At 48.2% G+C, this 9,441-nt stretch overlaps 30 non-coding genes across 30 annotated transcripts; all 30 read right to left on the bottom strand.

The window, feature by feature from the left end:
• Nucleotides 1-114: 114 nt before the first annotated feature.
• Nucleotides 115-233, bottom strand: LOC145809092 (5S ribosomal RNA). Its single transcript, XR_014352586.1, has one exon. It is a non-coding gene; the product is annotated as a 5S ribosomal RNA (ribosomal RNA).
• A 197-nt stretch (nucleotides 234-430) lies between these two features.
• On the bottom strand, nucleotides 431-549 carry LOC145808735 (5S ribosomal RNA). The gene has a single exon (XR_014352204.1). It is a non-coding gene; the product is annotated as a 5S ribosomal RNA (ribosomal RNA).
• A 195-nt stretch (nucleotides 550-744) lies between these two features.
• On the bottom strand, nucleotides 745-863 carry LOC145810089 (5S ribosomal RNA). Its single transcript, XR_014353655.1, has one exon. It is a non-coding gene; the product is annotated as a 5S ribosomal RNA (ribosomal RNA).
• A 195-nt stretch (nucleotides 864-1,058) lies between these two features.
• Nucleotides 1,059-1,177, bottom strand: LOC145808734 (5S ribosomal RNA). Its single transcript, XR_014352203.1, has one exon. It is a non-coding gene; the product is annotated as a 5S ribosomal RNA (ribosomal RNA).
• A 193-nt stretch (nucleotides 1,178-1,370) lies between these two features.
• LOC145809267 (5S ribosomal RNA) lies at nucleotides 1,371-1,489 on the bottom strand. The gene has a single exon (XR_014352780.1). It is a non-coding gene; the product is annotated as a 5S ribosomal RNA (ribosomal RNA).
• Nucleotides 1,490-1,684: 195 nt separating this feature from the next.
• On the bottom strand, nucleotides 1,685-1,803 carry LOC145808733 (5S ribosomal RNA). The gene has a single exon (XR_014352202.1). It is a non-coding gene; the product is annotated as a 5S ribosomal RNA (ribosomal RNA).
• Nucleotides 1,804-2,001: 198 nt separating this feature from the next.
• LOC145808731 (5S ribosomal RNA) lies at nucleotides 2,002-2,120 on the bottom strand. Its single transcript, XR_014352200.1, has one exon. It is a non-coding gene; the product is annotated as a 5S ribosomal RNA (ribosomal RNA).
• A 199-nt stretch (nucleotides 2,121-2,319) lies between these two features.
• LOC145808730 (5S ribosomal RNA) lies at nucleotides 2,320-2,438 on the bottom strand. The gene has a single exon (XR_014352199.1). It is a non-coding gene; the product is annotated as a 5S ribosomal RNA (ribosomal RNA).
• A 198-nt stretch (nucleotides 2,439-2,636) lies between these two features.
• On the bottom strand, nucleotides 2,637-2,755 carry LOC145808729 (5S ribosomal RNA). The gene has a single exon (XR_014352198.1). It is a non-coding gene; the product is annotated as a 5S ribosomal RNA (ribosomal RNA).
• A 195-nt stretch (nucleotides 2,756-2,950) lies between these two features.
• On the bottom strand, nucleotides 2,951-3,069 carry LOC145809740 (5S ribosomal RNA). The gene has a single exon (XR_014353302.1). It is a non-coding gene; the product is annotated as a 5S ribosomal RNA (ribosomal RNA).
• Nucleotides 3,070-3,266: 197 nt separating this feature from the next.
• LOC145811106 (5S ribosomal RNA) lies at nucleotides 3,267-3,385 on the bottom strand. The gene has a single exon (XR_014354658.1). It is a non-coding gene; the product is annotated as a 5S ribosomal RNA (ribosomal RNA).
• Nucleotides 3,386-3,582: 197 nt separating this feature from the next.
• On the bottom strand, nucleotides 3,583-3,701 carry LOC145811105 (5S ribosomal RNA). Its single transcript, XR_014354657.1, has one exon. It is a non-coding gene; the product is annotated as a 5S ribosomal RNA (ribosomal RNA).
• Nucleotides 3,702-3,898: 197 nt separating this feature from the next.
• LOC145808728 (5S ribosomal RNA) lies at nucleotides 3,899-4,017 on the bottom strand. Its single transcript, XR_014352197.1, has one exon. It is a non-coding gene; the product is annotated as a 5S ribosomal RNA (ribosomal RNA).
• Nucleotides 4,018-4,217: 200 nt separating this feature from the next.
• Nucleotides 4,218-4,336, bottom strand: LOC145808726 (5S ribosomal RNA). The gene has a single exon (XR_014352196.1). It is a non-coding gene; the product is annotated as a 5S ribosomal RNA (ribosomal RNA).
• A 197-nt stretch (nucleotides 4,337-4,533) lies between these two features.
• LOC145808959 (5S ribosomal RNA) lies at nucleotides 4,534-4,652 on the bottom strand. The gene has a single exon (XR_014352448.1). It is a non-coding gene; the product is annotated as a 5S ribosomal RNA (ribosomal RNA).
• A 198-nt stretch (nucleotides 4,653-4,850) lies between these two features.
• Nucleotides 4,851-4,969, bottom strand: LOC145808725 (5S ribosomal RNA). Its single transcript, XR_014352195.1, has one exon. It is a non-coding gene; the product is annotated as a 5S ribosomal RNA (ribosomal RNA).
• Nucleotides 4,970-5,165: 196 nt separating this feature from the next.
• LOC145808724 (5S ribosomal RNA) lies at nucleotides 5,166-5,284 on the bottom strand. Its single transcript, XR_014352194.1, has one exon. It is a non-coding gene; the product is annotated as a 5S ribosomal RNA (ribosomal RNA).
• Nucleotides 5,285-5,480: 196 nt separating this feature from the next.
• LOC145808723 (5S ribosomal RNA) lies at nucleotides 5,481-5,599 on the bottom strand. The gene has a single exon (XR_014352193.1). It is a non-coding gene; the product is annotated as a 5S ribosomal RNA (ribosomal RNA).
• Nucleotides 5,600-5,796: 197 nt separating this feature from the next.
• LOC145808722 (5S ribosomal RNA) lies at nucleotides 5,797-5,915 on the bottom strand. The gene has a single exon (XR_014352192.1). It is a non-coding gene; the product is annotated as a 5S ribosomal RNA (ribosomal RNA).
• Nucleotides 5,916-6,114: 199 nt separating this feature from the next.
• LOC145810160 (5S ribosomal RNA) lies at nucleotides 6,115-6,233 on the bottom strand. The gene has a single exon (XR_014353727.1). It is a non-coding gene; the product is annotated as a 5S ribosomal RNA (ribosomal RNA).
• Nucleotides 6,234-6,429: 196 nt separating this feature from the next.
• LOC145808721 (5S ribosomal RNA) lies at nucleotides 6,430-6,548 on the bottom strand. Its single transcript, XR_014352191.1, has one exon. It is a non-coding gene; the product is annotated as a 5S ribosomal RNA (ribosomal RNA).
• Nucleotides 6,549-6,744: 196 nt separating this feature from the next.
• On the bottom strand, nucleotides 6,745-6,863 carry LOC145808719 (5S ribosomal RNA). Its single transcript, XR_014352188.1, has one exon. It is a non-coding gene; the product is annotated as a 5S ribosomal RNA (ribosomal RNA).
• A 198-nt stretch (nucleotides 6,864-7,061) lies between these two features.
• LOC145808718 (5S ribosomal RNA) lies at nucleotides 7,062-7,180 on the bottom strand. Its single transcript, XR_014352187.1, has one exon. It is a non-coding gene; the product is annotated as a 5S ribosomal RNA (ribosomal RNA).
• A 197-nt stretch (nucleotides 7,181-7,377) lies between these two features.
• On the bottom strand, nucleotides 7,378-7,496 carry LOC145811104 (5S ribosomal RNA). Its single transcript, XR_014354656.1, has one exon. It is a non-coding gene; the product is annotated as a 5S ribosomal RNA (ribosomal RNA).
• Nucleotides 7,497-7,686: 190 nt separating this feature from the next.
• On the bottom strand, nucleotides 7,687-7,805 carry LOC145809429 (5S ribosomal RNA). The gene has a single exon (XR_014352975.1). It is a non-coding gene; the product is annotated as a 5S ribosomal RNA (ribosomal RNA).
• Nucleotides 7,806-8,001: 196 nt separating this feature from the next.
• Nucleotides 8,002-8,120, bottom strand: LOC145808717 (5S ribosomal RNA). The gene has a single exon (XR_014352186.1). It is a non-coding gene; the product is annotated as a 5S ribosomal RNA (ribosomal RNA).
• A 195-nt stretch (nucleotides 8,121-8,315) lies between these two features.
• LOC145810088 (5S ribosomal RNA) lies at nucleotides 8,316-8,434 on the bottom strand. Its single transcript, XR_014353654.1, has one exon. It is a non-coding gene; the product is annotated as a 5S ribosomal RNA (ribosomal RNA).
• Nucleotides 8,435-8,629: 195 nt separating this feature from the next.
• Nucleotides 8,630-8,748, bottom strand: LOC145808716 (5S ribosomal RNA). Its single transcript, XR_014352185.1, has one exon. It is a non-coding gene; the product is annotated as a 5S ribosomal RNA (ribosomal RNA).
• Nucleotides 8,749-8,941: 193 nt separating this feature from the next.
• LOC145809266 (5S ribosomal RNA) lies at nucleotides 8,942-9,060 on the bottom strand. Its single transcript, XR_014352779.1, has one exon. It is a non-coding gene; the product is annotated as a 5S ribosomal RNA (ribosomal RNA).
• Nucleotides 9,061-9,255: 195 nt separating this feature from the next.
• On the bottom strand, nucleotides 9,256-9,374 carry LOC145808715 (5S ribosomal RNA). The gene has a single exon (XR_014352183.1). It is a non-coding gene; the product is annotated as a 5S ribosomal RNA (ribosomal RNA).
• Between the last annotated feature and the right edge of the window lie 67 nt (nucleotides 9,375-9,441).

Below are 9,441 nucleotides of genomic sequence, written 5' to 3'. Positions count from 1 at the left end.
TTAAAAGGGAGAAATTGTCGAAAATGAGGCGAAGGCGATTGAATGGGCTAAAAATCGGACAGGCTGTCCGGGGAAAAAAAAAAGGGGGGGGGGGTGGTGGAAAAAGAGACAAAAGGGGTGCAACACGAGGACTTCCCAGGGGGTCACCCATCCTAGTACTACTCTCGCCCAAGCACGCTTAACTGCGGAGTTCTAATGGGATCCGGTGCATTAGTGCTGGTATGATCGCACCCGAAGATTAACCGCGACTTTATTGTTTTAAGCAGTAGACGGGGAAAAAAATGAAATTGAATGGAACAGGATAATCTGGAAATGGTTTAAAAGGGAGAAATTGTCGAAAAGGAGGCGAAGGCGATTGAATGGGCTAAAAATCGGACAGGCTGTCCGGGGAAAAAAAAAAGGGGGGGGGGTGGTGGAAAAAGGGACAAAAGGGGTGCAACACGAGGACTTCCCAGGGGGTCACCCATCCTAGTACTACTCTCGCCCAAGCACGCTTAACTGCGGAGTTCTGATGGGATCCGGTGCATTAGTGCTGGTATGATCGCACCCGAAGATTAACCGCGACTTTATTGTTTTAAGCAGTAGACGGGGAAAAAAATGAAATTGAATGGAACAGGATAATCTGGAAATGGTTTAAAAGGGAGAAATTGTCGAAAAGGAGGCGAAGGCGATTGAATGGGCTAAAAATCGGACAGGCTGTCCGGGGAAAAAAAAAAGGGGGGGGTGGTGGAAAAAGGGACAAAAGGGGTGCAACACGAGGACTTCCCAGGGGGTCACCCATCCTAGTACTACTCTCGCCCAAGCACGCTTAACTGCGGAGTTCTGATGGGATTCGGTGCATTAGTGCTGGTATGATCGCACCCGAAGATTAACCGCGACTTTATTGTTTTAAGCAGTAGACGGGGAAAAAAATGAAATTGAATGGAACAGGATAATCTGGAAATGGTTTAAAAGGGAGAAATTGTCGAAAAGGAGGCGAAGGCGATTGAATGGGCTAAAAATCGGACAGGCTGTCCGGGGAAAAAAAAAAGGGGGGGGTGGTGGAAAAAGGGACAAAAGGGGTGCAACACGAGGACTTCCCAGGGGGTCACCCATCCTAGTACTACTCTCGCCCAAGCACGCTTAACTGCGGAGTTCTGATGGGATCCGGTGCATTAGTGCTGGTATGATCGCACCCGAAGATTAACCGCGACTTTATTGTTTTAAGCAGTAGACGGGGAAAAAAATGAAATTGAATGGAACAGGATAATCTGGAAATGGTTTAAAAGGGAGAAATTGTCGAAAAGGAGGCGAAGGCGATTGAATGGGCTAAAAATCGGACAGGCTGTCCGGGGAAAAAAAAAAGGGGGGGGGTGGAAAAAGGGACAAAAGGGGTGCAACACGAGGACTTCCCAGGGGGTCACCCATCCTAGTACTACTCTCGCCCAAGCACGCTTAACTGCGGAGTTCTGATGGGATCCGGTACATTAGTGCTGGTATGATCGCACCCGAAGATTAACCGCGACTTTATTGTTTTAAGCAGTAGACGGGGAAAAAAATGAAATTGAATGGAACAGGATAATCTGGAAATGGTTTAAAAGGGAGAAATTGTCGAAAAGGAGGCGAAGGCGATTGAATGGGCTAAAAATCGGACAGGCTGTCCGGGGGAAAAAAAAAGGGGGGGGTGGTGGAAAAAGGGACAAAAGGGGTGCAACACGAGGACTTCCCAGGGGGTCACCCATCCTAGTACTACTCTCGCCCAAGCACGCTTAACTGCGGAGTTCTGATGGGATCCGGTGCATTAGTGCTGGTATGATCGCACCCGAAGATTAACCGCGACTTTATTGTTTTAAGCAGTAGACGGGGAAAAAAATGAAATTGAATGGAACAGGATAATCTGGAAATGGTTTAAAAGGGAGAAATTGTCGAAAAGGAGGCGAAGGGGATTGAATGGGCTAAAAATCGGACAGGCTGTCCGGGGAAAAAAAAAAGGGGGGGGGGGTGGTGGAAAAAGGGACAAAAGGGGTGCAACACGAGGACTTCCCAGGGGGTCACCCATCCTAGTACTACTCTCGCCCAAGCACGCTTAACTGCGGAGTTCTGATGGGATCCGGTGCATTAGTGCTGGTATGATCGCACCCGAAGATTAACCGCGACTTTATTGTTTTAAGCAGTAGACGGGGAAAAAAATGAAATTGAATGGAACAGGATAATCTGGAAATGGTTTAAAAGGGAGAAATTGTCGAAAACTAGGCGAAGGCGATTGAATGGGCTAAAAATCGGACAGGCTGTCCGGGGAAAAAAAAAAGGGGGGGGGGGGTGATGGAAAAAGGGACAAAAGGGGTGCAACACGAGGACTTCCCAGGGGGTCACCCATCCTAGTACTACTCTCGCCCAAGCACGCTTAACTGCGGAGTTCTGATGGGATCCGGTGCATTAGTGCTGGTATGATCGCACCCGAAGATTAACCGCGAATTTATTGTTTTAAGCAGTAGACGGGGAAAAAAATGAAATTGAATGGAACAGGATAATTTGGAAATGGTTTAAAAGGGAGAAATTGTCGAAAAGGAGGCGAAGGCGATTGAATGGGATAAAAATCGGACAGGCTGTCCGGGGAAAAAAAAAAGGGGGGGGGGGTGGTGGAAAAAGGGACAAAAGGGGTGCAACACGAGGACTTCCCAGGGGGTCACCCATCCTAGTACTACTCTCGCCCAAGCACGCTTAACTGCGGAGTTCTGATGGGATCCGGTGCATTAGTGCTGGTATGATCGCACCCGAAGATTAACCGCGACTTTATTGTTTTAAGCAGTAGACGGGGAAAAAAATGAAATTGAATGGAACAGGATAATCTGGAAATGGTTTAAAAGGGAGAAATTGTCGAAAAGGAGGCGAAGGCGATTGAATGGGCTAAAAATCGGACAGGCTGTCCGGGGAAAAAAAAAGGGGGGGGGTGGTGGAAAAAGGGACAAAAGGGGTGCAACACGAGGACTTCCCAGGGGGTCACCCATCCTAGTACTACTCTCGCCCAAGCACGCTTAACTGCGGAGTTCTGATGCGATCCGGTGCATTAGTGCTGGTATGATCGCACCCGAAGATTAACCGCGACTTTATTGTTTTAAGCAGTAGACGGGGAAAAAAATGAAATTGAATGGAACAGGATAATCTGGAAATGGTTTAAAAGGGAGAAATTGTCGAAAAGGAGGCGAAGGCGATTGAATGGGCTAAAAATCGGACAGGCTGTCCGGGGAAAAAAAAAAGGGTGGGGGGTGGTGGAAAAAGGGACAAAAGGGGTGCAACACGAGGACTTCCCAGGGGGTCACCCATCCTAGTACTACTCTCGCCCAAGCACGCATAACTGCGGAGTTCTGATGGGATCCGGTGCATTAGTGCTTGTATGATCGCACCCGAAGATTAACCGCGACTTTATTGTTTTAAGCAGTAGACGGGGAAAAAAATGAAATTGAATGGAACAGGATAATCTGGAAATGGTTTAAAAGGGAGAAATTGTCGAAAAGGAGGCGAAGGCGATTGAATGGGCTAAAAATCGGACAGGCTGTCCGGGGAAAAAAAAAAGGGTGGGGGGTGGTGGAAAAAGGGACAAAAGGGGTGCAACACGAGGACTTCCCAGGGGGTCACCCATCCTAGTACTACTCTCGCCCAAGCACGCATAACTGCGGAGTTCTGATGGGATCCGGTGCATTAGTGCTTGTATGATCGCACCCGAAGATTAACCGCGACTTTATTGTTTTAAGCAGTAGACGGGGAAAAAAATGAAATTGAATGGAACAGGATAATCTGGAAATGGTTTAAAAGGGAGAAATTGTCGAAAAGGAGGCGAAGGCGATTGAATGGGCTAAAAATCGGACAGGCTGTCCGGGGAAAAAAAAAGGGGGGGGGTGTGGTGGAAAAAGGGACAAAAGGGGTGCAACACGAGGACTTCCCAGGGGGTCACCCATCCTAGTACTACTCTCGCCCAAGCACGCTTAACTGCGGAGTTCTGATGGGATCCGGTGCATTAGTGCTGGTATGATCGCACCCGAAGATTAACCGCGACTTTATTGTTTTAAGCAGTAGACGGGGAAAAAAATGAAATTGAATGGAACAGGATAATCTGGAAATGGTTTAAAAGGGAGAAATTGTCGAAAAGGAGGCGAAGGCGATTGAATGGGCTAAAAAACGGACAGGCTGTCCGGGGAAAAAAAAAAAAGGGGGGGGGGGTGGTGGAAAAAGGGACAAAAGGGGTGCAACACGAGGACTTCCCAGGGGGTCACCCATCCTAGTACTACTCTCGCCCAAGCACGCTTAACTGCGGAGTTCTGATGGGATCCGGTGCATTAGTGCTGGTATGATCGCACCCGAAGATTAACCGCGACTTTATTGTTTTAAGCAGTAGACGGGGAAAAAAATGAAATTGAATGGAACAGGATAATCTGGAAATGGTTTAAAAGGGAGAAATTGTCGAAAAGGAGGCGAAGGCGATTGAATGGGCTAAAAATCGGACAGGCTGTCCGGGGAAAAAAAAAAGGGGGGGGGGTGGTGGAAAAAGGGACAAAAGGGGTGCAACACGAGGACTTCCCAGGGGGTCACCCATCCTAGTACTACTCTCGCCCTAGCACGCTTAACTGCGGAGTTCTGATGGGATCCGGTGCATTAGTGCTGGTATGATCGCACCCGAAGATTAACCGCGACTTTATTGTTTTAAGCAGTAGACGGGGAAAAAAATGAAATTGAATGGAACAGGATAATCTGGAAATGGTTTAAAAGGGAGAAATTGTCGAAAAGGAGGCGAAGGCGATTGAATGGGCTAAAAATCAGACAGGCTGTCCGGGGAAAAAAAAAAGGGGGGGGGGGTGGTGGAAAAAGGGACAAAAGGGGTGCAACACGAGGACTTCCCAGGGGGTCACCCATCCTAGTACTACTCTCGCCCAAGCACGCTTAACTGCGGAGTTCTGATGGGATCCGGTGCATTAGTGCTGGTATGATCGCACCCGAAGATTAACCGCGACTTTATTGTTTTAAGCAGTAGACGGGGAAAAAAATGAAATTGAATGGAACAGGATAATCTAGAAATGGTTTAAAAGGGAGAAATTGTCGAAAAGGAGGCGAAGGCGATTGAATGGGCTAAAAATCGGACAGGCTGTCCGGGGAAAAAAAAAGGGGGGGCGGTGGTGGAAAAAGGGACAAAAGGGGTGCAACACGAGGACTTCCCAGGGGGTCACCCATCCTAGTACTACTCTCGCCCAAGCACGCTTAACTGCGGAGTTCTGATGGGATCCGGTGCATTAGTGCTGGTATGATCGCACCCGATGATTAACCGCGACTTTATTGTTTTAAGCAGTAGACGGGGAAAAAAATGAAATTGAATGGAACAGGATAATCTGGAAATGGTTTAAAAGGGAGAAATTGTCGAAAAGGAGGCGAAGGCGATTGAATGGGCTAAAAATCGGACAGGCTGTCCGGGGAAAAAAAAAAGGGGGGGGGTGGTGGAAAAAGGGACAAAAGGGGTGCAACACGAGGACTTCCCAGGGGGTCACCCATCCTAGTACTACTCTCGCCCAAGCACGCTTAACTGCGGAGTTCTGATGGGATCCGGTGCATTAGTGCTGGTATGATCGCACCCGAAGATTAACCGCGACTTTATTGTTTTAAGCAGTAGACGGGGAAAAAAATGAAATTGAATGGAACAGGATAATCTGGAAATGGTTTAAAAGGGAGAAATTGTCGAAAAGGAGGCGAAGGCGATTGAATGGGCTAAAAATTGGACAGGCTGTCCGGGGAAAAAAAAAAGGGAGGGGGGTGGTGGAAAAAGGGACAAAAGGGGTGCAACACGAGGACTTCCCAGGGGGTCACCCATCCTAGTACTACTCTCGCCCAAGCACGCTTAACTGCGGAGTTCTGATGGGATCCGGTGCATTAGTGCTGGTATGATCGCACCCGAAGATTAACCGCGACTTTATTGTTTTAAGCAGTAGACGGGGAAAAAAATGAAATTGAATGGAACGGGATAATCTGGAAATGGTTTAAAAGGGAGAAATTGTCGAAAAGGAGGCGAAGGGGATTGAATGGGCTAAAAATCGGACAGGCTGTCCGGGGAAAAAAAAAAGGGGGGGGGGGGTGGTGGAAAAAGGGACAAAAGGGGTGCAACACGAGGACTTCCCAGGGGGTCACCCATCCTAGTACTACTCTCGCCCAAGCACGCTTAACTGCGGAGTTCTGATGGGATTCGGTGCATTAGTGCCGGTATGATCGCACCCGAAGATTAACCGCGACTTTATTGTTTTAAGCAGTAGACGGGGAAAAAAATGAAATTGAATGGAACAGGATAATCTGGAAATGGTTTAAAAGGGAGAAATTGTCGAAAAGGAGGCGAAGGCGATTGAATGGGCTAAAAATCGGACAGGCTGTCCGGGGAAAAAAAAAAGGGGGGGGGTGGTGGAAAAAGGGACAAAAGGGGTGCAACACGAGGACTTCCCAGGGGGTCACCCATCCTAGTACTACTCTCGCCCAAGCACGCTTAACTGCGGAGTTCTGATGGGATCCGGTGCATTAGTGCTGGTATGATCGCACCCGAAGATTAACCGCGACTTTATTGTTTTAAGCAGTAGACGGGGAAAAAAATGAAATTGAATGGAACAGGATAATCTGGAAATGGTTTAAAAGGGAGAAATTGTCGAAAAGGAGGCGAAGGCGATTGAATGGGATAAAAATCGGACAGGCTGTCCGGGGAAAAAAAAAAGGGGGGGGGTGGTGGAAAAAGGGACAAAAGGGGTGCAACACGAGGACTTCCCAGGGGGTCACCCATCCTAGTACTACTCTCGCCCAAGCACGCTTAACTGCGGAGTTCTGATGGGATCCGGTGCATTAGTGCTGGTATGATCGCACCCGAAGATTAACCGCGACTTTATTGTTTTAAGCAGTAGACGGGGAAAAAAATGAAATTGAATGGAACAGGATAATCTGGAAATGGTTTAAAAGGGAGAAATTGTCGAAAAGGAGGCGAAGGCGATTGAATGGGCTAAAAATCGGACAGGCTGTCCGGGGAAAAAAAAAGGGGGGGGGGGGTGGTGGAAAAAGGGACAAAAGGGGTGCAACACGAGGACTTCCCAGGGGGTCACCCATCCTAGTACTACTCTCGCCCAAGCACGCTTAACTGCGGAGTTCTGATGGGATCCGGTGCATTAGTGCTGGTATGATCGCACCCGAAGATTAACCGCGACTTTATTGTTTTAAGCAGTAGACGGGGAAAAAAATGAAATTGAATGGAACAGGATAATCTGGAAATGGTTTAAAAGGGAGAAATTGTCGAAAAGGAGGCGAAGGCGATTGAATGGGCTAAAAATCGGACAGGCTGTCCGGGGAAAAAAAAAAGGGTGGGGGGTGGTGGAAAAAGGGACAAAAGGGGTGCAACACGAGGACTTCCCAGGGGGTCACCCATCCTAGTACTACTCTCGCCCAAGCACGCATAACTGCGGAGTTCTGATGGGATCCGGTGCATTAGTGCTTGTATGATCGCACCCGAAGATTAACCGCGACTTTATTGTTTTAAGCAGTAGACGGGGAAAAAAATGAAATTGAATGGAACAGGATAATCTGGAAATGGTTTAAAAGGGAGAAATTGTCGAAAAGGAGGCGAAGGCGATTGAATGGGCTAAAAATCGGACAGGCTGTCCGGGGAAAAAAAAAGGGGGGGTGGAAAAAGGGACAAAAGGGGTGCAACACGAGGACTTCCCAGGGGGTCACCCATCCTAGTACCACTCTCGCCCAAGCACGCTTAACTGCGGAGTTCTGATGGGATCCGGTGCATTAGTGCTGGTATGATCGCACCCGAAGATTAACCGCGACTTTATTGTTTTAAGCAGTAGACGGGGAAAAAAATGAAATTGAATGGAACAGGATAATCTGGAAATGGTTTAAAAGGGAGAAATTGTCGAAAAGGAGGCGAAGGCGATTGAATGGGCTAAAAATCGGACAGGCTGTCCGGGGAAAAAAAAAAGGGGGGGGGTGGTGGAAAAAGGGACAAAAGGGGTGCAACACGAGGACTTCCCAGGGGGTCACCCATCCTAGTACTACTCTCGCCCAAGCACGCTTAACTGCGGAGTTCTGATGGGATCCGGTGCATTAGTGCTGGTATGATCGCACCCGAAGATTAACCGCGACTTTATTGTTTTAAGCAGTAGACGGGGAAAAAAATGAAATTGAATGGAACAGGATAATCTGGAAATGGTTTAAAAGGGAGAAATTGTCGAAAAGGAGGCGAAGGCGATTGAATGGGCTAAAAATCGGACAGGCTGTCCGGGGAAAAAAAAAAGGGGGGGGTGGTGGAAAAAGGGACAAAAGGGGTGCAACACGAGGACTTCCCAGGGGGTCACCCATCCTAGTACTACTCTCGCCCAAGCACGCTTAACTGCGGAGTTCTGATGGGATTCGGTGCATTAGTGCTGGTATGATCGCACCCGAAGATTAACCGCGACTTTATTGTTTTAAGCAGTAGACGGGGAAAAAAATGAAATTGAATGGAACAGGATAATCTGGAAATGGTTTAAAAGGGAGAAATTGTCGAAAAGGAGGCGAAGGCGATTGAATGGGCTAAAAATCGGACAGGCTGTCCGGGGAAAAAAAAAAGGGGGGGGTGGTGGAAAAAGGGACAAAAGGGGTGCAACACGAGGACTTCCCAGGGGGTCACCCATCCTAGTACTACTCTCGCCCAAGCACGCTTAACTGCGGAGTTCTGATGGGATCCGGTGCATTAGTGCTGGTATGATCGCACCCGAAGATTAACCGCGACTTTATTGTTTTAAGCAGTAGACGGGGAAAAAAATGAAATTGAATGGAACAGGATAATCTGGAAATGGTTTAAAAGGGAGAAATTGTCGAAAAGGAGGCGAAGGCGATTGAATGGGCTAAAAATCGGACAGGCTGTCCGGGGAAAAAAAAAAGGGGGGGGGTGGAAAAAGGGACAAAAGGGGTGCAACACGAGGACTTCCCAGGGGGTCACCCATCCTAGTACTACTCTCGCCCAAGCACGCTTAACTGCGGAGTTCTGATGGGATCCGGTACATTAGTGCTGGTATGATCGCACCCGAAGATTAACCGCGACTTTATTGTTTTAAGCAGTAGACGGGGAAAAAAATGAAATTGAATGGAACAGGATAATCTGGAAATGGTTTAAAAGGGAGAAATTGTCGAAAAGGAGGCGAAGGCGATTGAATGGGCTAAAAATCGGACAGGCTGTCCGGGGGAAAAAAAAAGGGGGGGGTGGTGGAAAAAGGGACAAAAGGGGTGCAACACGAGGACTTCCCAGGGGGTCACCCATCCTAGTACTACTCTCGCCCAAGCACGCTTAACTGCGGAGTTCTGATGGGATCCGGTGCATTAGTGCTGGTATGATCGCACCCGAAGATTAACCGCGACTTTATTGTTTTAAGCAGTAGACGGGGAAAAAAATGAAATTGAATGGAACAG

The sequence above is a fragment of the Camellia sinensis genome, chromosome 14 (genome assembly GCF_055761805.1).
Source record: "Camellia sinensis isolate YWXY chromosome 14, ASM5576180v1, whole genome shotgun sequence".
NCBI classification, from domain to species: Eukaryota; Viridiplantae; Streptophyta; class Magnoliopsida; order Ericales; family Theaceae; genus Camellia; species Camellia sinensis.
The sequence above is the reverse complement of the archived record's forward strand: the minus strand, read 5'-3'. Positions and strand labels throughout refer to the sequence as shown.